Source organism: Haliotis rufescens, unplaced genomic scaffold (genome assembly GCF_023055435.1).
Source record: "Haliotis rufescens isolate VD_foot unplaced genomic scaffold, xgHalRufe1.0.p SCAF_1, whole genome shotgun sequence".
Classification (NCBI taxonomy): domain Eukaryota; kingdom Metazoa; phylum Mollusca; class Gastropoda; order Lepetellida; family Haliotidae; genus Haliotis; species Haliotis rufescens.
Window position 1 is genome coordinate 72,203,428 of NW_025963779.1, and position 26,781 is coordinate 72,230,208.

The following is a 26,781-nucleotide window of genomic DNA, read 5'->3' on the forward strand; positions in this document are numbered from 1 at the left end:
GAGATATGAGAAGAAAAAGTTTATAAAAAAGCAATTAACATCTCAACCTCTCCGTGAATGAGTAAGTGGGTGACGTGTTTTATGCTGCTGTCAGCAATATTCCAGTTGCATCATGGTGGCACGCACATGTCTGAGTCTGGCCTACACTAAACAGTGGTTGATAGCATGAGCAAACCCCCGTGTCATAACGGTACAACTGTAAACACTAGCTCCTCGTATCAGTAGTTCCTTGTGACAAACATGGGGTGCTGGGAACCTATTTTCCCACAATGATGTCATAATTCTCGTTGTTTCTATCACCAACCACGCCAACTCAATCTAAAAACACTCTCGTGTTCTATGTGGTAATTAAATTATCTCAATATATATTAATGGGACTATTAAGTTCATTATGCATGGAAGTAATTCAATACTGCATAATGCATATAGTTCTCGCAGCATGTGTAACAATATATGAATGAACACAAATCTCAAACAGCAAGTTTTAACGCAAGGGGTGTCATTAACTGGACATTATTATAGGAATGTGTATAGATATATGAAGGTCACCTATGTAGAGATGGACTTACTTAATCAATTTAAAGCTCAGTATGAACTAGAGTGAACCAAAAATGCTTAAAATATAATTTTCTGCCTGCCTGAGTGGTCCATCTTAACCATGGTAATTTAAATAAATGTAAACATTTCTGTAGCAGTCAATTATTACTTTTGTATCAATAGTCACAATAAATACCAAAACAGCATCATTATTAAAAAATCATCGAGACATTGACATCGCGATATACAGTGACATCCATATGTAATGCTTATCATTCTGATCTTGTTGCGACAAGATGTTCAAACAGGAAATAACGGCACACGACAACAACATAGGTCAACAGTGTAGCGGGCTGTAGGAATACACCTTGTTGTAATACCAATCAGCAGACCAACACGATACCATCGGTAATAAGATGCACAACAATGTCATGGTACTTCTTGTGAAACAACCATGTCCTGTTAGAAGATTGACTTCTAAGTAATGCCTATTAAACAAGTAATGCCTATCAAACAAACATAAATGTGGTAACCGGTAAGACAAACCAGTTGTTCTCCACAGAAGGCAGTGAAAGGCACAATATATGTACAGTAAACTACGGTTATAACGAACTCGAAGGGACTACTAATTTTAGTTCATTATAACCGTAATTCGTTATAAGCATATATACAGCGTAACTACAGCACAGAGTCGGGACTAAAAAGTTAGTTTGTTATATCCGTTAGTTCGTTATAAGCGTGTTCGTTATAACCGTACTTAACTGTATGAGGTCTCAACTGACTGAAGAGGTATGGAAGTCTATAGAAAATGAACAATCTGGCAAGGATCACCTCATTAGTGTAAACACACCAATCATGCCAACTTACATGAATGGCGACTGTAAGAACATTTAATAAATTCAGGGTTCACAAATAATACCATAAATTATGAGAAACTAGACATAGATGAATAACTAAACAGGCAGAAAAGCCGACTTGAATGATTAATACGCCAATTAACATGATTAATATACTACTCACCATCGGCTAACAATATTACAAGCTCCTTGTGACACAAATATTGAAATATATTTCCAAACTTTGAAATCTCTAAACCTTAGAAATTTATCAAATTCATCAACTAAACATGTTAAATATGGTTTAGAGAACAGATTCAATATTTTCCTTTGATAAAGATAAGATACATACAATTTCCCGTCAGAAATGCTGATTTTACGTCCTAATGATCCAACCTTCACCACAAACTAAACAAAAACTCCCTCAACGAGAAACAGCAATCCCTGTCTTTCACCTGTGTGTTTTTTGTTGTCTTGTCTGTATAAACAAACATCTTGAACCCGCCCATCAATATTTAGCTTCAAAGTGCAAGTGTACAAGTTGAGATCAACATTTAGATGACATTTATGTTGTGTTTCGCTGGGCAGGAAGTTGGTCCAAGGATGCAGGTTGCCCTCAATCCCATGTGTCAGCTAGCGGGGGTAATGTCAAAACCTCTTAGCTTTTAACTGTTAAGGGGGTTGTTTATCAAGTCAAAAACGAGTGGGAATGGAGTAATTTTTTGGTAAACTTAGAAGTAATCATACGTCAGATTTGTAGATCTGAGTGTAATTGATTTAACATAAGTGTGTACATGAAAAGAAGTAAACGTGATCTGCAGCAGTTTGGTTCGTTGCCTGTTAGAGGAAAGCAGAACTGTTGAGATGGCCCATGCAATGGTGTTGACCAATTACACTGAACTTGCTAAATGTAAGGGACCATTTCAAAAGTTAACATGGTATTTTTCCACTAAGCCAAAATAATGATTCTAAGTATGTGATGTCTATTTCTTCCATTGCTTGTGGAAATAGCAAATAAAATCTATAAGTAACTGCACAGTCAATTTCATCCATTTTGAAATTCTGAACAGTTTTCATAATATTATTTTGCGAAGCTGCACTGATAAGGTTGATACCAATAACTATATTACTGTAAAATTCACACGAGAGCTGCATCTATCACACCTATGTATATGATAAAATAACTTACCATGCCAGATGTGATGAAACAGTTAGCCAGCAGATATTGTGTATAATATCCAAGAGCATCTCCTGCTGAAGCAAAGACAATCATAAACATGATAAATACATGATAAGTACACACATGTTACACAGAATGAACAATTCAATAAAAACAACACTGATTCAGACTGATGTAGTGCTTATGGGTCAAGTCATCAACTACTGCAAAGACCACTATCATGGGCTAGCTGGCCAGGTATCAAATATAGGCCAGCTAGGGTGCCGTTGGACAAACCAATCTTAGCAGTACGATGATCGTAACTCCCTTCCAGGGACTAACAGACTTACGACAATCGGAGTATTTAAAGGCTGTTTTGTAAAATGGCACCCTGGTGAGTGGTGATCATATTGTGCAGAAATTGAAGTCATTTGTCTTATAGGCATCAACGACCAGGGCTCCATGGCAATCTGAAACACCGGACATAGATCATACACCAACCAGGTCTTTCAACAGTATAGTTTCTGTATCTATGAGGGGCATTTAGAATGTGAAGCTTCAGTGAAGACAGGGTTGCTTATGAATTTCAATGTCTATTCATTCGATACCAGCATCTGTCGCATTGAGAGAACAAACAAGTTGATCCATAACCCAATACAGATAATCTTCCACACGTCATAATGAAAGGGTGATGTACCTCAAATCACTAAAATCATTTCTGAGTACATCTTAAATTAACAACACCGAATTCTCTAATAGTTCAGGGGGTACGGTTGGCCCAGTCGTCTAAGGCGCTGTGATTTGCTGTGCAGAGTTGCGTCCCTTGGGCACGCCACAAACCTATGATTGTGGGTTCAAATCGCGGTTCGCCCCGATTATGTTTCTAGGTTTGTCAGCACCATACCCGTGCTCGTGGGTTTAACTGAAGTGGTAAACGTCTGAGACCTGCATCACTTAGGGCTTTCCTCCCACATTAAGCTGACACGCCGTGATATAACTGGAATACTGAAAAAAACCAACTCACTCACTCACTCTAAAAGTTCATCCGGTATCCATGGCATTAGTCAGTATTTTCCAATAACACTGCTTCTCCTTAATCCCGCATAAACCTCACACAGTCCCACTCTCACAGGAGAGTTCTGTCAGTCAGCTTCCTCTACACATTCCTCAGTACAATAACTAGAGTTTCACGTGTTGTGTTCATGTCTGGCTTATATCTACACCCATACTCTCTATTCTCTCTACTAACAATCCACACCCAGCGACTCCACACATGGCTGACTAGTGCTACCCTAGCCTGACCTTCACCTTACAGTGATTGCATTCAGCAACCCAAAGCCACCTACCCTCCCATCCCTCACACACATCACTGCCCACAGCTGGCCTTGACCTTAGTGGGTGTAGCTGGAGATGGGGAGTGTGACATAACGATGGGTAAACCCCTTTGTCCCTGACAGCAGCCTTCACATAGCTTCCATGCTCAGCATGTTCTAAATACCTATCACAGGCCTACATACTCAAGTGTGACACAGGTGCCTTAAGCACTGTCAAGTCGATGGGTGTAATATAGCATGAAGATAGCAGACGATAGTACGACAAGAGGATAATAATCCCCTTGAGATCAGTAACATCTTGTTTTTACTTCACAATAAAAGTCTGATAAGCCATAAGTATACCAGTTAGACCATGTTTTACTTCATTTGTTTGTTGTTGAACACCACACCCGGCAATATTCCAGCAATATGACAGAGGTCTGTTAATTTAATCGGATCTGGACCAGACAATCCAGAGATTGACATCATGAGCATTGATCCACGCAATTGGGATACCAAGTCAGTGAGCCTAACCACCTGATCCTGATCTTACCTGAAAGGACTTGAATCTGTCTGATCAGAAGTTTAATATTTATTATGACCTCTACACATGCTAACTACATTGTTTGATAGGCATCTCTTAGAAGTTGATGGATGCGTGAGTGAGTTCGGTATAACTTTGCTTTAAGCAGTATTTCAGTTAAAGCACGAGGTGTCAGCTTTTGTTGGGAGGAAAGCCCGAAGCGAAACAGGTTTTAGACGTTTTACCACTTTCGTGAAATCCAGGAGCACACCGGTATACATAAATTGTGTCTACTCTTCTAAATAGTGTACTAGAATAATAATGTACATTTAAGTGTTACTGCAATAGTATGCTCCTTGAGATCTGCTGCTACTATTGAAATCTGGGCTCCCCTTTAATTTAATCTTTTAATAGTAAGTTTTTCATGGCTATGACAAGGACGCTTTGATTTTCAGGTTTAATTCTGAACACTGTCCTAATATCAAGAGCATCTATGATTATGTGAAACATGACATATATGTATTGTGTTGCACATGCCATTACATAATGGTACACAATAGGACGATAGATGAACTAGAAACAGACACAATCATTCAGCCCTCTGTCATTGTCACCATATCTCCACAGCAAACACATGTGATGTCCGTGATGAGAAGTGAAACCATCTATCAGCAGCTGATAACCTGCCCTATCTGTCACGATTCAACACAAGAAGGCAGTAATACATTGCCTATACCTTATAAGGTAGCACATCAGTTAAGGCCCACACAAATGTAGTGGTTCAACATAGAATTACCGTATTTGACAGAATAAGTGCCCAGGGTGCTCTCAAAATTAGAAATAGGGGCCTCTTATTAGAATAAAATTTTGGTGAAAAAAAAACTGAGTTGAAAGATCGTATATTTTGTGGTTTATGTTGACAGCCTGAAATGATACAAATGAAAAGTCTGTGCGTATTATACACGACAGATATATTTTTCCAAAATTTAATTGCCCATAATTAAGGGTGCATATAACACACGAGTGTGTATTATACATGAATAAATAAGTCTTGTGTACATTGATCAATCGGAAGGGGTGCTAATTGAGATTGTTCACTAGCCAATATATTAGCAAATATCGCCGTGGGCGCTTATTCGAGCGGGGCACTTATTACGTCAAATACGGTATACTTCCTTCAAAAATTGGGGCTGATGAAATGTTACATATTTTTTTAGTTCTTTTTTTTTACATCCTCATAGAGAATATTTTCATGTAATCATTCAAATGAAATTGTCTCTTGAAATCATTTTCAGGATATATTAGTCTTGACAAAAACATTCATTTTCATTAACTAAGCTATTATTTCTGTTCTGTTCTAGATTTAAAGGGACAGTACGTCAACAGTTCTGTGTGTTTTTAAATCATGCATGAAATAATTTCCGAGTGTGACGTCACATCCCTGATTCAATTCTCAAACCAAAACAATAGTGCTGCTCAAAGCAAAACCGACGATGCAAGCACTGTGCAGAGTAAACAGGCTTCAATAATGTCTTTTATACGAGGCAAATTGAAGGGAAGGCTTGTGTGTTTTTCTCATGGATGTGTTACAAAATACTAATTCCCAGCTTGATTAGATTAGATTAGAAGCAAGTGTTTATCAAAGCCTAGATTACAATATAAATATGCCTTGGTCGTATGAAGCCAATCACTCTCCTACCCAGAATTCCTTGCGGCCAGCTTAGTACCTCTGTCACATCGCCACATCTTACACAGTCCATTCATATGTTTTTCACCTGTTTCATTTTGGATGAGTCTATACAATTAGATAAACATACCTTTCAATGAGAAATTATCCTAAAAAGTGAAAAACTATTTCCATTTGCGTATTTATCCTCAGCAGAGCCATATAACCTTGGGTGTTATCTTCTATTATTTACAAACAAAGCTTCAGAACGATTGACATCCTGTCCCTTTGAAGATTTTTGTTTGTTTGTTTGTTTTTTTAACACCGTACTCTGTAATATTGAAACTACTATGATGGCAGTCAGTAAACGATCAAGTCTGGACCAGACGATCCAGTGAGATTGGCATCATCAGCATTAATCCACACAATTTGGATACATCCATCAACCCAGGCTGACCACGGTCTCATTGGTCGCCTCTCATAACAAGCATGGGTGGCATACGACCAATTCTAGAGTCAGACAAGTTGTGAAATTAGATTGAACTAATCCCTTATCTTTACACTTAATTGTTTATCGCTGCATCTGATTCCTATTAATAAAGTTAGCATGTTCAGCAAACCTTAACTGTAAATGCATTCTATATTAACATGATAGAAACTGCTTACAGCATTACAATGACAAATAAGATCTACCGGCCAATAAACATAGATTTTATTGAGCATTCTAGTGGCCTTTATAAATATTCATACATCTACATGATTTGGTTTATAACAAGATATCCATAAATTTGAAAGGAAATTTATCAACATGATCCCAATTGAGCTTGCTTATAAATATCATCAATCCAAGGGCTTGGAATACTGATTAATTCCAAGCACATTACTTTCACATTAAACAAAATTACCAAGGTTGCCATCATAAATCACAACGGCAGCTGAATGGGTTGCCAACCCTCCTGTGAGGCATGGCAGGAAGTCCAGCCATCAGTGGACCATGCAGAAATCACTGTGGGAGTCCCTGACCAGAGTGGTCACCCTGACCAGAGCGGTCAGAGATTACATGGTCCAATGAACACTTCCTGCATGCCCATACACACATACCATGTACACAGGAACAGACAGCTCAGAGCAATTACCTCCCCATTCACAGCATAAACACCGACCATTACCCTGGATAGTGGCTACAGAAATATTCTAAGTGTAATGCTACAAAGTCCCTTGTGAATTCTATACCTGTGAACTTTGCCTCATAGGCCAGCATATATAAATCATTAGCTTGTATTACCCACACCTCACTCAAACACCTCCTGCCTCACCTCGGTTCATTGTGATTCAGACACAAGTCAATGTGTGAGGAGAGTAAGTGTTCTTTCTTGGAAGGGATCATATACAAATGTCACCCTCATTTTCTGGAAACATGACAATGTAAAGATGGTGATAATGTGTTTGTACTGGCCTAGTGTTGCCATCAACACCTCTTCTATGAACTGTCCAAGCACAATAATCCATCACAATAACAAAATAATAATATATTATATATCTTAAAATAGCTCAGCAGGATGGCAATCATGAAAGTTAGTTATTACGTGTCCTATTGAGACTTTATAACATATAATAAGATACTAAGGTACCAAAAACACACAGTGGAATTACGGCAAGTAAACAATGAAGTGACTTGATCCTACTTTTCTCTGAATAATTTATCACAACACATGCTGATGAATACATACTGAAATATCACAGTCTGATTTATGAGGGTATATAAATTGAGTAATTTATCCATGATTCTGAACTAAGTGCCTTTGTCAGGCATATTGGGAAAAAAATACTTTTTGGTTTCAAAATAGTTTAAAAAAAACCATGTTTATTATTTTAATGCAAAAATGTACCACCAGGCACCTACCTCTTAATTGGTCCTGGTATCGGTCACCTCTAAAATATATAGGTATGTGAATTCAGAAGCAGCGGAGTAGGGCACTAAAGAACAACATATGCTTGTGCACAGTAACACTTATTGGTGAGGTGAAATGGGGTTTAGAGTAGCGTTCAAGTTTATTGCACTTATTTAGCGACATGCATGCATGTATGTGTGTGTGTGTGTGTATGGCTGCTTGTAATGAGACACCACGCTGCAGTTTAACAAGAATACCCCGCTCCGACACTGTATACTCACTCCAAGCTGACCAGTTCTTGTTTTAACCCCTTAATGCCGAGTGCCAGGCAGGGTAACAACAAGTACCATCTTTTAAAGTCTGTTTGGTATCACACGGCTGGGGATAGAACCCCCGACCACACTCTCTCCGGACAGACGCTCTACCACCAGACCACAGAGGCGGTCCACTAACACTTAGCAGCCAATCAAAACAAGAATCTACTTGATTATCAATATTTGGGATTTGTGTCAATACAGAACATTTGTATCTACCATATCTACACTGAGATAACAGAGAACCTGTGATATTGTAAACATTATCAAAGACTTGTTCTGTTCATGGTGAGCATTGAATAATTCCACTACATTCATTGTAGGATTTCCATATTACCTTTTCTCTTACATAAATATTCTATTTGAATTTGTTCTTCCCAATACCCGGGTTTAACTTGAAAGACACAACATTGTTACATGTGTATCAGGAATTAGGTGTCTCTCAACAGAATATGGTCACTCACACAAATCTCCATACAAATCTATTTAGCACTGTATTCCTTCAGATCAATACACCAGGCATAATAAAGTCCCTGATCCCTCACTAGTAAAGCATTGAATCTTCACTTCTTTAAATAAACCCTGAGAACTGATGATGGTGTGATCACATCAACTCTTAACTGAGCATTGCTCATGATGCTTTAAAAAGAGATATCATTAATAACATAAATTATGTTTTAGAGTTGTATAACATGTACATCAGTTTCTGGAAAATATTGCCTCAACATGGTCAGCCCAACTTGAAAAACATTTTCTCTATAATGAAGCGGGAAAAAAAAGTCTACTCACTTAATCAAGTGTTTATGTGAATCAGCATATCATCAAAATAATAATTTCTACACAGCTCCAAATTGGAGCGTGTGGACAATCCATAACAGGCTGATTGCAGTTCAAACAGCCCCACTGCATACTAACTGAATATACTTGGCAGTCTGCCCTCGTGTTGAAAGGCAGATCCCAGCATCATTAAAGCCATCAGATGAGACTCGTGACGCCACACATCAAAGCATTAAAACTAACTGCAAAGAAAAGAACTGATGGAGGCTGAGCTTGTAAACACACCCAGGCCAAAGCGACTGCAAACAGGTCACTGAGGCTAACTGCATGAAGGATAAGATTACAAGGCTCTAGTCCTCAATCAGTCGAAAAAATATTTGAATAACAATATCATCATTTAATGATTTTTTCGACCATCCTACATACTTTTTTCACTTGACTGCACCAAATTAGTATAAATTGCTAGGTTCTATAAATGTAGCATGGGAACATTTGTGGAATGTCGGAGTGACATATTGTAGTGAGCTGGTGATGAGGCGATAAACTTTCTCAGTGACATAATAAACGTGCTTCCATTTCGTCACCCAATGGTTCTTCTCTCCACAGAAGTTGTGTGCATCCTGCTCTGCACCGTCATGAGCTAGATGTGCAAGTTACTGCAACAAGCACCCAGCTGAATCTTGATTGTGCAGGCCATGTGAGCACAAAGTGCAGGCTATGTGGGAATCCAGGGACAGAATGGGTCCCGTAGCCCATGCATGATTTCGTGAATGACTTTTGAGGATTAGGTGGTCACATACTTACAATGTGACTTGGCTGATCGTGTGTTATTGTGCTCAGGTTTGGTGACTCCTACATCAACCATCTCTTGTGATGCCTACATCAACCAGCTCTTGTGCTGCCTACATGAACCATCTCTTGTGATGCCCACATCAACCAGCTCTTGTGCTGCCTACATTAACCATCTCTTGTGCTGCCTACACAACCATCTCTTGTGATGCCTACAACAACCAGCTCTTGTGATGCCTACATCAACCATCTCTTGTGCTGCCTACATGAACCAGCTCTTGTGCTGCCTACATGAACCAGCTCTTGTGCTGCCTACATGAACCAGCTTTTGTGCTGCCTACATGAACCAGCTCTTGTGATGCCTACATGAACCAGCTGTTGTGATGCCTACATGAACCAGCTCTTGTGATGCCTACATGAACCAGCTCTTGTGATGCCTACATCAGCCATCTCTTGTGATGCCTACATGAACCAGCTCTTGTGATGCCTACATCAACCATCTCTTTTGCTGCCTACATCAACCAGCTCTTGTGATGCCTACATGAACCAGCTCTTGTGATGCCTACATCAGCCATCTCTTGTGATGCCTACATCAACCAGCTCTTGTGATGCCTACATCAACCAGCTCTTGTGCTGCCCACATCAACCAGCTCTTGTGATGCCTACATCAACCAGCTCTTGTGATGCCTACATCAACCAGCTCTTGTGATGCCTACATCAACCAGCTCTTGTGATGCCTACATCAACCATCTCTTGTCATGCCTACATCAACCAGCTCTTGTGACTCCTACATCAACCATCTCGTGTTGCCTACATCAACCAGATCTTGTGCTGCCTACATCAACCAGCTCTTGTGACTCCTACATCAACCATCTCTTGTGTTGCCTACAACAAAAATCTCTTGTGCTGCCTACATGAACCAGCTCTTGTGCTGCCCACATCAACCAGCTCTTGTGCTGCCTACATCAACCATCTCTTGTGATGCCTACATCAACTATCTCTTGTGCTGCATACACCAACCAGCTCTTGTGATGCCTACATCAACCATCTCTTGTGCTGCCTACACCAACCAGCTCTTGTGATGCCTACATCAGACATCTCTTGTGCTGCCTACATCAACCAGCTCTTGTGATGCCTACATCAACCATCTCTTGTGCTGCCTACATCAACCAGCTCTTGTGATGCCTACATCAACCATCTCTTGTGATGACTACATCAACCAGCTCTTGTGATGCCTACATCAACCATCTCTTGTGATGACTACATCAACCAGCTCTTGTGATGCCTACATCAACTCTCCAGTTATTATAGGACTCAAACCGTGGGAATATTTCCCCAGCAACATGAATATTCCCGATATTACCTGATAACAGGGTTGTAGATTTCCCTTGTTGAAGAACATTTGCCTGTCCGTTGTGATCAACATCCTCATTAAGGTGACATTAGTATATGTCACTTACATGGACCCAGTGTGCCTCCTACTCCCCATCACAACAATGCCTGTCAGACCCAACAATTACTTGTGAGCAGCCAGCCAAGTGTTTCCCCGAGTATTGATAAAAGACTCCACTTGCTTATAATCACAGTAGTCAATAACAGACAGAAATTACTTTCCCCCAGCTAGTCCAGGATATATATCAGACTCGGAACTGAAGCCCAGTATATAGATCTTCAAGACAGAAAATTGGATGTAACAGAATTTGTTGGGGGATGTTGATCTTACTTACTGTACTGAGAACATTGTCCATACTTATTTCACATTCTTTGCAAAAGGTAAAAGAGTTATTGATTTTAACCACAACATAAGAGGTGAGCCCTCAACATGAATTCTGAGCTCATAATTTCACGGTAGAATTCAGGTGTATTGGAGTGCCTGAAGGATGTGTTTATGACAAAGTCAGACTGTAAATAGTCTGAATGTGTTTTTTTTTAGTTTAATGCTGCTATGAACAATATTTCAGTTCTATCATGGCGTGTCAGCTTTATATGGTAGGATAGCCTGAGGTGATGCAGTTAGCATAGTTAGAAGTATACTACTTTGGTGAAATAACTCCCTGGGCAGATCTGGGTTAGAACTGGTCTCCAGTAACTCATACTTGTCATAAGAGGTTTCTAACGGTATCGGGTGGTCAGACTTGCTGACTTGGTTGATGCATGTCATTGTATCCCAAAGGTGTAGATCGATGCTCATGATGTCAGTCACTGGATTGTCTGGTCCAGACCTGATTATTTACAGACCACCATCAGAAAGCTGGAATACTGCTGAGTGTGGTGTTAAACAACAAACAAAACTAATATATGATGGCTGTATTTTGCTAAAACCCGTTCCATAATTTATGTTTCTGAGATAGTTATTCCACTTATGATTTGCATCAGAAAAGAAACTTAAAATCAAATCTGGTTAAATCAAGACGATAAAAGCTTTCTGACTAAAGTTCAAATCCGGGAAACTTATCAAGTGTGCAAACTGGTGTCACTTAATAATTCTTATATTACCAAGCTACACTGAACATGAAAGGACGGCTCCCATAAAGATATCTATCTAAACATATTTTACCATGTTTTTATGAAAAATGAATCCCAAACACACTGAGCTGTTAAAGAGTAATACAAAAGAATGGAAATACCTTCCACATCCTCTCCTGACATTCCTCAGGTTCCTGGTACAGATATTCACAATGACCAGGCACAAACATATCAAATATGCCATAATTATCAACACTAAAAGTTTGAGTCCAGTTTCCAGCCAGTGTGTCCTGCTGTGTTAACGTCAATCCCCTGACGACACACCAACCACTGTGAGCCTCTCTCCAGGGGTCTACCACATAGTAGACATGTAGACATGTAGACAGGCTACCAACTAGAGGATCAGGCACATTCACTCAACCTTCCAACAGAGGGGTCAGACCTTATCCATGGGGACTTCTTTCTTGTTTTTCACTTACTACTTTAATCCGTGTACTTCATTAATCTTCACATACTCAAGTCTCAGTATTCAACAGAACCACTGCTACAATCCAAGGTTAATTTTACAGTTCTCCAACATGTCCAAATTTCATAATTTGCACGCACATAAACAGTGAATAATGTACATGCGTACATTACCATTCTTTATTGAATTCTGTTAATGCCATGGCAAACTATTCATCATGTTCATCCTGCCTAGGGAATCCTGCAGGCCTGGCAATATTGAATTTTGTATAGGTTGTGGTTAGGGCTGGGACAAGGTCAAATTTCCTACCCAGGTACATGCTGTAGGTTTCTAGAGTTGGGTCAAAATGTCCGGTTAGGAATTATTTAATTTTTTTATTTTTTTATTTAGATATACATATAAAGTGATCTGATTGTTCATACACTGAAGCTTTATGTTTACTCAGACATATAAAAGAAGAAATGTGTGCAAAGTCAGAAAGAAATGCAAACATTAGCAACTTGTAGTGTAACCGTGGCGTTTTATTGTTATGGTCATTTAACAAAATACATGTATCATTAGACCAACCATGAACTTGGGTAGTCCTGTGGGTACCTGGGGCCTACTCAATACCTGAGTTAACCATTCCAGCCTTAGTTTGGGTGAATGCAAGTTACACCTTGTAATCTGCAACCATATCAAACAAACTATCAAGTACATGCAGTTCTTATTACATGAAGGCCTGACACTTCCATTTCAGCCACAACATACTTTCTTGGTAACATCCATGGCTCCAGTCTTCAAAGACAAGGAAAACACTGATTATTGCTGCATGTGGACTTGACTGTAATATGTGATATCATGCAAAAAGAAATGACTATAAGGAAAGAAATCCTCAGACGTTTTCAGAACTCCAGATAAACTTTTGGTGTTTTGGGTATTTTACCCATGCATTTTAAAATCATTGGGTATCAGTAATTCTATCTGGGTATTCAAATTTCTGTTACCCACTAGTTTTTACACATGTGGGTATTTAAGTTAAATATTTAAAAACACTATTCATCTAGTCCCTGCAAACTGGTGTCGTGTGGGTTCGAGAGCTTTATAGGACTAAAAATACCACGATACTTCCACAAGAAAGTGTGATGGCAAATGATTGTGATGTAACTGTCATCATGGAGTTTGGCAAGGTTGACGGAATGCCCGTTTATAATTTCAAAATAAGTTGCTGATTTGCTAATCGAATACGCAGGGTTACTTCACAATATTTTGATGATACGCACAAGTTTTATTTTTGTAGCTTATCTGTAATGTTCGTTGCGTATTTGATACGCTTGGATTTTATTTTACTGCGTATTTCTGATGCGTATATTACGCAGATACACAGCTTATCTGGAGCTCTGGTTTTACATATAATAGGGTGCATCAGATTCCCTGAAGATTTTTGATATTTGAACCTAAGGCCCCTTTAGCCTATCACATATCAAAAAAAGACCAGGACCCCTTGACTTTATCCTTAACTTCAAACATCGACAAGTATTAATATGACAAAGAAGTGATTAAAATCAAACAATATCCTGTCCGGGTTTTCTGTCAGTTTAATCTAGTAACCCCCTCGTCTTTCATTCTTAACCTGAGGCTTCTACGGAAGTCTATATATGTGTGGGTCCTGGGGACTCCCAGTAATGGATGTCTGGGGTCCCGGATATTAAAACTGGAGGTCCCAGGGTGACAACTGCACCAACAGGAAACAAAGTGCAAACTCGGTGTGATGCCTTTGGATTCTTACAGAAAGGGATATGCTTGTTTGAATCAATCAAACCTTAATGACAGAGTTAAGAAAGTCTGACCTGAACTGTCCAAACATTGATAATATTTCTTATCAGGACAGAAACATCCAATACATATGTTTCAAATATATCATTCAAATATCCATATTCTTTTCTGTCCAATGGGACACATAATGGACATTTGAGTCCATTCTTAATTGTTGTATGTACATGATCAGATGATGAAAATGTTTGCATCCAGTTAAACCCTGTTTAACAATTCCACATAACAAGAAGCCAGTAACATGCACCATTAACTTTGAACACTGTAAACTATCATGGAAAAAGTAAAACCCAAACAGCAAAGAATAATGTGCCGTTGAAAGGGAAAGTATGAGCATTGGCAATCTTGTCTGCCTGACATGCCCCTGCATGAACGCACCTCATCAAACATTTAGCCTCACACAACACTAATCAAAGACTGAATCCTAACTTCAATCTTCACCTCTGACCACCACCACCAGGTCAGAAGGTGTTTACTCTGCAAAAACTGACGACTGAAGGAATGAACCACTTGTTCCCAGAGGGAGACATCCATGTTTGATGTTTCCATCATCAAACTCAAGTTCCACGTTTTCCTGGAGAGTTCCCGATGGCCAGGAAGCAAGCAGACTAGCACTGAGTCAATCACCGACATCAAAGCTGGCACTTCCCTAGCTCCTCAACTCCTCCTAATGTTCCTGAGATCACATTGACCATTCAGTCGTAAGTAACAGCTAAATGGCTAGAGTAACATCCCGCACATTAAATCGATGAGGTGAAGACCGCCACTAAACTCTGTATCACAGGACATGCTCTTCAGGACAACAGCCAAACTGGGCGGCTCATATTTGTCTAAGTTCATATTTCCTGAAAATCATTTTTAATACCATTTTGCATTACAACTAATTTCAATACATCTTTCCATGAACATAGATGTGTGGGTCAAACCTGATCCATATCCACCGCCATCAGGCTATAATGACATGCAATACACAAAGTCTCACAGCCTATCCACCTGATCCACATTGTCTTAAGACAAGAATAGGTTGCTTAGGGCCAATTCAAACCCAGCGTTAGAAACAAACAGTTTTCATCCACAAGTCCTGATAGTGATAACATATAGCAAAACTCTTTAAAAAGGGCAAATTTCTACTAGTCCTTATGATACCTTAACTGTTGGGCAGATTGGCAAGGACTATAGGACTAGTGCCAATTTCTACCACTGCAAACCTGAAATCCCAATGTATAAGCTATGTTATGATCACTTACAATTCAATCATCATGACCATTGCCAGGGTAATCAGGGTAACAGACATGACAGAGCTGGATACCCCCATGAAGATCTTGGTTAGAAATGTCTTCAGCAACCTATGCTTGTTGTAAGAGGGCTGAAAACACACACTGTTTTTCTACATCAATGTGCAAATTTAACAGGAAGGTCGAGGGGTCCTTGTCAAAACCCTAATAGACCCGTGAAGATCAGAGGTAAAATAGGTGTTCAGCAGCCCATGCTTGCCGTTAAAGGCAACAATACTTGTCAGGAACAACGGGATCGGGTGGTCAGACTCGCTAACTTGGTTGATTCATGTCATCGTATCCCAAAAGCGTGGATAGATGGTCATGATGTCAATCAATGGATTGTCTGGTCCAGACTCGATTATTTACAGACCGCTGTCATATAGCTGGAAGAGTGTGAGTGCAGCGTTAAACAACAAACAAACAAAACCCTAATGGTAAAAACTGAAGATTTAGGGGGTCCCTCAATTCTAATACTACAACAGCCCTGGGAACCCCATTAATGGCATACACTGTAAATGAATGCTACTACCAAGGACATGACGTCTACAGAACATAGTCTAAACCTCACAGCATTGCATAGCTGTTGCACACTTACATCAGCACGATCAGCATTAACATAATGCTCTTAAATACTTCTCATAGCTCCATAATCATGATAATATCTGGTAACATAAACATAATTAAACACAAATAAAAATGCACATTGTCTACATTAACAATTGCTATCAGAGCACAGCGAGGCTGGTATTGTTCTCTCTGCTAGGTGGCAATCAATACTATCTCATATGCTCAGAAACTATCACCACGACTTAAACCATGTCTTTAAACATGGGAACAGTTTTACCAGCCTGGGAATCAAATCATAAAGTTTCACTCTTGTAATCGACTGGACCATCAAATTGTTTCGTCCTGTTTGTTTTAACTACAATAAATCCACCATGTACCTGCACAATAACAGGTAATAATTGCTGTTTCCCAATTGGTTTGGGTTCATCAATGTGTTTTGTTAAGCAGACAATAGAAGGCAATATGTCAGTTACTAGTGGACACTCAACAATGTTATGTCTTTGTCATTAAAAAACACATTTGACATACAATTTCTGAAATGTCCAAAGTTCAAAGTAAAACATAAATCTAGTATTTCATATCTCCATTATCTCGACATCAAAATCAATATTTCTGACACATGTTCAAACAAATATCTAGGAGAGATCAAGCCATTCTAAATTCACTTTTCATTTATGTATTAAGAAATCCCTATTTACATGATTTATAGCGTGTGAATTGTTTGATTGTCATTTGTCAACTTCTAAATAATGCCTAAGTCAAGCACAATTTATGGAAAACAACTTCTTTAGTGACCGTAAAGACGCCCTTTTGGTATAGATCCTTGTACTGTTGTCTTGTTTGACAAAGGTATTAGGATCTATACTGAAACGTCCCCTTTACAGTAATTAAAGAAGTCATTATCCATAAATTGTGTCTACTTTGTAATAGTGTGTGTGTTTTAATGAAGTAACTTGCTTATATAATATATGAATACTAAGTAGCACAAGCTTCTGATATGTATTATCATAAATACCACTATCTATTCCAAAGCCCCACAAAACACAGTGAGGTTAACAATACTCATTTCAGTATTAAGTCCAAAAACACTCACACACATAGAGTATAATACATGATATACATTACCTAGGACATTGAAGAGTCAATTTGAAATTAATCCTCCAATGGTTTTTCAACAACTTCAAGCAGGAAAATCCTCCAAGCACTTCAAGACATAGAACAGTTAACAGAATCTCATACAAGTGAATCACAAACATGGTATACACGGTATATCGTCTTGACCCAACTCTGACGTCATCACCCTGTCCGGCTATACATCTTCAGATACAGCCCGCCAAGCACCTGCCTCCCTGGTCAATCATCCTCTCCCACCCACCAACCAGGTAATTACAATATATCACTAACCATGCTAACCAAACTGCTTCATACAGCTAGACACATCATCCCCCACCTGGCCTCCATATCAAGCTAATGCGATATTGATGGCTTTACTTGCATTAAGACACCCAACCAATAGGCCAAACAACCAAGCCATTACTGATAAAAACCAGTACGCTATCAATTTTCCATTGAGATTGACCACAGGCTTTTAGGAAGTCAAACTTCATGTAACATCGCCATGATAACAACTTTTAATTTCTCTTGAGGAATAAAACCGGTGACTGAAAGTTCAAACCAATTTCTCTGAACAAGGAGATATGTTCAAAATATGGTCAGAGCACTGAGTAATCTAACTTTCCCATACATTTCAATTATCTCAGTAATAAACTTATAGTAAACAACATGCAGAGCACAGAACATCTGTAAGGAGCAGAGAGACGTTGGCAATCCATTCAGGACACTATGTTAAAAATGAATGCTGATCTCATCATAGTCAACTTTCGATCTCAATAATGCTTTCTATATTCTGTTGGGATTTGTTTGTTTCTGCTAAAAGGAATGGTGCATTGTAGGTTGACGAACTATTCCAATATACACTTTTGATGCAGTGACCTGATTTGACAAAGATGGTTTCTTCATCCAGTGCAATGTTCAAAATTATGTAAGAAAATGGGCCTTTGTCCATAATGTCATAACCCTAGTGTTCCAATGTCAAAATGTAGGTAGTCTCTAGATTCAAATAGTATAAGAGAAGAGGAAAGATTCTTTTTAAATCATTATTTTTGTTCAGTCAAAATAATGGCTGTTTATATGTTATCTCCAGACAACATAAAAATATTGATTTCTGTTTATCCTGGATCCTCCAGATCAACAAATAGATACTCAGGGTGAACTTTTTGAATAAACCTAAAACCTATCATGGAGGGTCAGCTTGACATGTGACGACGGATGCAGGTCTCTTACCACCTTGGTGAAACCCACGAGCATGGGTATGGTACCGACAAACCCAGAAACATAATCAGGGCCAACCGTAATTCAAACCCACATTCACAGGTTTTCACAGTGAATTGCGGCACTTTAGGTGAGTGAGTGAGTGAGTGAGTGAGTGAGTGAGTGAGTGAGTGAGTGAGTGAGTGAGTGAGTGAGTGAGTGAGTGAGTGAGTGAGTGAGTGAGTGAGTGAGTGAGTGAGTGAGTGAGTGAGCCGCTTTTAGCAATATTCCAGCAATATCACCGCGGGGGACACCAGCAATGGGCTTTACACATTGTACCCATGTCGGGAATCGAACCCGGGTCCTCGGACCTGTGTCTGCAAATACTATAGGAGGACACGTCAAGGACACAGATAATTTGGCCCAGCTCTCAACTGATTGAAGATGATCCAATAAATCAAACACTGGGAACTACACTCATAGAAGATAGAGGTTGTCAATGACAACATTTTCCCAAATAAAAGTTCCAATCAGATCTATATTACATCTGCACTGACCCACATAAGGCTTGATCGCTATCACCTACTTGGAAGGGTCAATGTTAAATGAAAACAAAGTCATTGATTCTGGTGAACAGTTAGTGAACTCCATTCACATTTCATAAACAAGATCACAACATAAGTAAACTACCATATCACGTTCATGTCAAATGTGCAAACAGACAGCTTGTTTAACGCTTATTGATGGATGTCAAAGTCTATGTGCTGCCACCACAATGTCTACAAGCACGCACTCTCTATCACTGACTATTGACTGACAGATATTGATGCATAGCTGAATGTGTTAATAACAACCAGCCTGGTCAAATCACTCCGGCAACACGATTATAGCTCAGTGGCAATAGTGTTGAAATGCAATACCAATTACCCAACACATTTATGTGACAATCGACTATAGTCTCACCAGTAATTTAATAACAACAAATCAGGATCGACAAATTCACAGAGTTCTTCACTCCAAAATCCTTGCATATTCATGAAAAACACTTGACGCAGACATGGTAGCATAGAGGCAATCTTTCCACAATATTTTAACTTGAATAAGGTTAACAAATTCTATATTCCATGACTTGAAATTGCTGTAAGCATAGGTCTGAAAACCATTTAAACCATGTTTAACTTTTCAGAACCCCAGAACTTAAAACGTTTAAAGAAAATTGTTTTGAAAAGGGTATTATAAAAGATCTTCAAGAACTCTATGCTTAACTGTGCCCTTGTGAGATGCACATGAAATATGTTCCTTGTGCCTTTCACTCTTTGGCGACTTGGGTTATGAAATGCATGTCCCGGGGTAAGTAAACAATTCATATAGGACGAACTCGAGCACATTTATCAATCACCTAAAACATATTTGCCAATGTTGATGGGCCTATTATGAGTATGCATAGCCCTGATCAAGATAAGAGTAATTTCTTTTATATATGTATCAAAAAGCTACCAAATCACACATACATACTATGCATAGAATAATATCATAAACATACTGCACAAAACATGTATTTCACCTTTCATAAAAAGAGTAAACTATTTGTCCTGATCATGTGATGTAAGTAAACATTTAGTTGTTAATTTGATGAAGTGTCGTCCATATCACCGTGGCAAAAGACTACCCGGTACATTTGTTAGCCGTTGGTACTGACTTTGTGGTTTGGAATCCCACTGACGACACAGGTTTTTCGTCATTTCCAACTGGTCTTTATCTAACATTTCAGCTCAAAGACAAAGAAGCCATGGATTATGGTGAGGTGAAATGTGGTTTAACATTGTGTTCAAGAATATTGCGACGTGTACGCAAGTGTGCTTGTGTGTCTGCTTGCACTAGTCTGGACTAATGTCCGTTTTATAGTGGTATCACTTGATAAAACAAATAAGTTTTTTCAAACATTTGAGTACTTATAAATTTAAATTAAAAAAATTGAGCATCTTTTGTCTTACAGAATCATGTTGAATGTAAATAAAAAACAAAAAAAACCCTTTGATGCCTGTTTTATTTGGTGTTCAGTTTCAGCATAATGCAAGTGAATAATAACGACAACTCAATGCCTAAAAGTTAAAACATTGTAAGTAGTGGCTTGACATCACTCATACAGCATTTGGGTTTCTTTACATTCGATTCTCACGCCATTTTGTGACTTGATTTCAAAATTAACTATTTTGTGTCTTCGTTTCATATGATTGATTAAGTTTGTAGTGTTACCATGACGGTGATTTCACTTCGCAAAAGGTGCATTTCACTTCCTTTTAGTCTACTGATATGGTGAAATAAGCCCAAACAGGACTTTTCAGGGTGGCCTGGTGGCCACACAAATGTTTGCTCGGCAGCAATGAGGCCAAGGGAAAGGACAGGATTTTCGCGATAGAGCACTAAAGATTAAAAAGGTCGATGTATTCGGGGATTGATTAATCATCCAACCTCTAGTGCTGACAAACTAAGAAACATAATCGGGGCGAACTGGGATTCGAACCCACAATCATAGGTTTCAGGCGTGCCCAAGGGATGCAACTCTGCACAGCAAATCGCAGCGCCTTAGATGACTGGGCCACCCGTGCCCCCTCAAAACTTAGAAATGAAAAAGATTGAGGTATACTCATGTTCATTGATTATTGTGATATTTACCACCACCCACAAGATTAGACTGAGACAAGGAAACACAGAGTGTAATGCAGCATGAACAATATAATTATGAATTCAAAAGAGAGATTTTGAAATTACAGATGCAGAACTTGAGCTGGGGTTCATAGTATCATTAGCGAAAGACATTAGACATGATCAATAAAAAATAATAATATGTTGTTATGCAAAACCATGTAAATGCTCTAGAAAAATAAACAAAATATATTTTTAAAAATGATAAATACAAAACATCCTGATGATATACCTGGTGCAAGTCCATATAGCTCTAAATACAAATGATAACGGGAAGACAATAGGTCTTCAGCAACCCATGCTTGCCACAAGAGGTAACTATGCTTGTTGTGAGAGGTGACTAACGGGATCGGGTGGTCAGGCTTGCTGACTTTGTTTGAAGCATTGTATTTCAGTTGTGTGGATTGATGCTCATGATGTCAATCACTGAATTATCTGGTCCAAACTCAATTATTAACAGACTGCTGTCATATAACTGGAATATTGCTGAGTGCGGCATAAAACGACAAACAAACAAAAGTATTTTCAGATTTTCAATATATCTGTTATCTTTATCACACATAACTAACTGCTGTCAACTTATAGACTGTACACAGTCGAGCAGCTATATCAGAAGTTGACTAGATAATTAGTGTCTGTCCTGGAGGACAATGCATGGTCTGTTTCTAAATACAATTTCAGTTGTAGTGCATTATATGGGATGCAGGATGCTATTTATACAGAACACACAAATGCATGCTGAGTCATTAAATACTTAATAATTGAGTCCACTGTTGTTCTATGAAAGTATAAACAAATACTGCCCTCTGTGATAACACATATAGTGGTAGTGTATAACACAAGTTATGATGCTGGTCCACTGACCAGTGTTATCAGGGCATAGTCCACATGCAGATAAGGACCAATGATAACCACACATGAACTTTCGACCCTTCCACACCTCCCCCAAGAGGTTTAGGACGGGCAACAGAGTACTGGCTACGCACTAATCTAACCTGCATCCCCAAACAGTCAAAATGATTTGCATTAAGACACAAGGGTCATCATGGTCAGGAAACATGGCAAATGCTATGTAACCCTTGCACATAATTTTGTGTTATCCTTTTATATAGAACTTTGTAACTCCATGCAATGAGAGATGTACCATACTTACCAAAAACAAATAAAATACCGTAATATTATAATGTCAAACTGAATGTCGACCATTTTAGATATGGTTCACTGTCAGTATGATATACGTAGTTGTCAGTATGATATATGTAGTTGTCAGTATGATATATGTACATGATGTAGTTGTCAGTATGATATATGTAGTCACTCTATCATGATTATCATGGTCTTTATTTGATTCATCATGTTCATATCTGAAAACTTGTTACAAAGTGAAAATATCAGTTGATCAGTATTCACAATTAGGGCTTAGACACAAACTGTGCGATCCGATACATATCACGATACCTTACTCACGATCCGATGTGTGAGTGAGTGAGTGAGTGAGTATGGTTTTACGCCGCTTTTAGCAATATTCCAGCAATATCACGGCGGGGGACACCAGAAATGGGCTTCACACATTGTACCCATGTCGGGAATCGAACCCGGGTCTTTGGCGTGACGAGCGAACGCTTTAACCACTAGGCTACCCGACCGCCCCTGATCCGATGTGTATCACGATAGTTGCATGTGCTCTTATCTGTGGTCCATAAGCCATATTTTTCATAGACAGTATGGCCAAATACCTGGAAAACTGACGATTTACAGTTGGCAGTGGGAAGTATGGCACAATGTTTGAAAATATTTACGTTTTCACCATTAACTTTCACTACTATCGAGTTTTTAGTATAACAGTTATAAAACTAAACATTTAAGGTAAGAATGGATATCTTTTCCTTAGTGTGTGACAGTGATCAATACTTGTACGAGAAGTAAAACAATCGTGATCCATTGATGCATCGGCGTATCGGCCCACCACTAATCACATGGTGTAAGCTATCCGGTGATGGAGCACACACAGTACTAGAATGCAATAAGATTATGACAGCAATAGCAACCAATCTATTTCAGTCAATAGACATTATCACATTTGTTAAAACAATCATGATAACAATTATATATACCATGTCATACAGGAAAACATTCCAATACCTTGCACAAGATCTGTTAATACTTTAGTTAAACCATTGATCATTTTTGAAATGTGAAATCAGGCACTTGTCCAATGCCAACCCATACAAACCAATTAGCCATATGTTAGGCAGAGAATAGTGAGTGAGTGAGTGAGTATGGTTTTACGCCGCTTTTAGCGATATTGCAGCAATATCATGGCCGGGGACACGAGAAATGGGCTTCACATATTGTACCCATGTCGGGAATCGAACCTGGGTCTTCGGCATTACGAGAGAACGCTTTAACCACTAGGCTACCCGACCACCCCTAGGCAGAGAATATATTACACACTTGTTCACCCACTCAAATCTATCTGCCTCATGTCTAAAAACGGTAAAAAGAATACTGATGGACACCTGGCATTGACTGTAAATACAGGGATATGACAAAAACTGGCCACTATGATCAAATATAAAATACTTGTAGACATCTGTTCATTCATGTCATTGGTTGATCAAGCCTGTTAGGACCACACTCAGAAATAACCCAGTGGCCTGTAAATAATTGGATCTGGTCCAGACGAACCAGTGATGGATATCAGCATTCCATGTCATCAGAGTATGATGACCCACAGTCAGGCAAGTCACCTTGTATGACAAGCATGGGTTGCTGGGGACTTATGCTAACGCAGAATCCAGGGGACTCCTAAACAGATGGATGAGCACAGGTGCCACAACTGGAACACACTGAATACATGTCTACCAACAGTCATCAATGTGATTATAAAAAATAATTTATTATGTTGTTCAAGATTTGCTAAATATGCCTACCAATAATTAATTTAAGTGTTGGGGTCGTTAGCACAGAAACTACAAGAATGCACCTCAGGCAGTATTCGAAATAGCTGCCTGCCAGCTAGCCAAACAAATGACAGTGACTTTTAAATTGGGCTAGTATCATTTCTGTAAAGCTAGTTGAAAATTCTAGTCAATACACATTTATTTCATCCCGTCAGTTAAGACGTCAATTAATGTCAAAGTCAGTTGTCTTTTTGTCATTTATCAAAAACCTTTGCAATAAGTACACTGGGGTTTTGCTGTACACTGATTATGACCAATGTACATGTATATATAGCCTTGATACTAGCGATGACTGATACACCAATGCGTCTGAAAGTCTAAGATTCTCAGTAAGAACCACCCAGAGACCATATCGGTATACATGGTATATGGTCTCTGAACCACCACAAACTACAGACAAACATAGAGTACAAAGCAGCCAATCAGCTTCAGCTTTGTTTAGCACAATGGTCTCAATACACACAAAATACATTTAGGCTAACACAAAATATGTCGGCTGTAGCCATAAAGTAGGGCTAGTAAAATATGATGTGGCTTGCACTGTTTTTTGTTAACAAGCCCTCTTGGCCAGTGAACTTGGGAAACTAATTCAAAAACACTGACCTCAGGTACTTATTGGCACGCAAATATGTACCAAACAGACAGATTTACACAATGAGTAATTCTGATTTTCAAATCCTTAGCTCAGGAACAAAGTCTGCAATACAATGTACACTTTCTATCTACCTGTGAGGACAACAACCCCAAACAGCCAAAAGACACGTTATGTAGAAAAACTTAAAAAGAAATGCTAAAAGATTTGTATCCAGTTTTCCCACGTGATTGCAGTAAGACATGTTATAAATGATATAGTTTGATAATTATACCAAGTTACGTCTGTCTCTCAAGCCTTAACTACAAAGCTGACCCAATCAACATTCGATTATTCAGATCACAGATCACTGATCGAGAAGAAAAATGACAATATCAAAGACACGTAACTATGAAAAGAACTGAGAAATGAATAAAAAACAGATACAAAGATAACGAATTTATGTATAAATATATGCACTATACTAATATCATGAGGGTGACATGTCGCCGAAAAGAATACATCATTAGGCTAACATGGAAGTCGTGCAGAGTTTGACAGCAGGGATCTTGCGGAACAGTCTTGTTTACATACACACAGTTATTCTTTTGGAAATAATCGCAGCTACAATCAACACGTTTTTTCAACCTCGAACACATTTAATCCCCAAAGAACATAACTGATACATACCTATGGCGTGAACCTCTCTGGTTGGGATCTAAAGGCTGTTGCATTCCCTAAGGCTAGAGGGGCAAGAATTCGACGCCATCTTGGAATATGGCTGTGGTCCTTGAACTTGTAATTCACTCGTGATTTTCCGGCAAGGTCCGTCAAACAGGTGCGCTCGATGAGTCATTCATTTAGAAACGCACACATTACGTCCCTTGAAAGGATTTTATGGCGCTTCATGCAGTAATGGGTTCAATGAAATACATTTATCTCAGCTCTTTCATTGAAAACTCCACACACTAGCGAACTTAGCGAATAGCTCCAAGGACTCATGTGTTTTGTAAGGATCTGTTCAACTCTAAATTGTTTGATAGGCATTACTTAGAAGATGACGGATGACAAGGTAGACACAATTTTATGGATAACAACTTCTTTAATACTGTAAAAAGCGACGTTTCGGTATAGATCCTTTTACCGTTGTCAAAAAACGTTGCTTTTTACAGTAATAAAGAAGTTGTTATCCATAAAATTGTGTCTAACTTGTCTGTTCTACTCATAAAACCTCTGTTGTCTACACCCCCTAGTAGACCAGTTATCAGTAATATGGACAGTTTCTGGGAGAAATAATCAACATTTATATTAGGGCTGGGACGGGTAACTCGGGTACCCGGGTCGCGTGGGTACTGAGTAGGACCCGGGTACTCATAGGAGTGGTTAGTCACGTGATATATTTTGAAATGACAAAGATTATCTAGAACTCTATGGTTACACAAAAGTCACTAATTTTCTTTCTGACTATGCACCATTCCTTCTGACTTTTCATATGGTTGAATAAAGATAATACTTCAGTCAACTTCAGTGTATGCATGACCTATCGTTTAACACATGTATCTAAATACATTTTGCCAGGGCTATGATAAAAAAATCCCAATCGGACATTTTGTACCTATCTCATGAGACCTACAGTGGGTACCCGGGTAGGGTCGGGTAATAAGGGGATGGGTACCCGGGTAGTAAATTTGGACTCGTCCCAGCCTTAATTTATATTGTCAAATTCCACAATGACAAGTGATTTAAAAAAATTCAACATTCAATCTTCAAATATGTTCTACTTTCTGTATCTTTCATACGGAAAGATGTGTATTTTTACTAACTGCTCTATTTAGAT

The 26,781-nt window shown here is 38.8% G+C and overlaps 1 protein-coding gene across 5 annotated transcripts in view; it reads right to left on the bottom strand.

The window, feature by feature from the left end:
* The window catches only part of LOC124139721 (phosphatidylinositol 4-kinase beta-like), a 59,111-nt gene extending 33,357 nt beyond the window's left edge, over positions 1-25,754 (bottom strand). Inside the window, exons 1-2 of one of the 5 annotated variants that reach the window (XM_046507009.2) lie at positions 25,635-25,754; positions 2,563-2,627 (exon numbers count right to left, since the gene is read on the bottom strand). The gene's annotated coding sequence lies outside the window, so the exon portion shown is untranslated. Of the gene's footprint in view, positions 1-1,828; positions 1,969-2,562; positions 2,628-3,564; positions 3,809-25,634 lie in introns of those variants that run through there. The other 4 variants (XM_046507008.2, XM_046507011.2, XM_048400596.1 and 1 more) reach the window with 4 other exon arrangements.
* Positions 25,755-26,781: the final 1,027 nt, after the last annotated feature.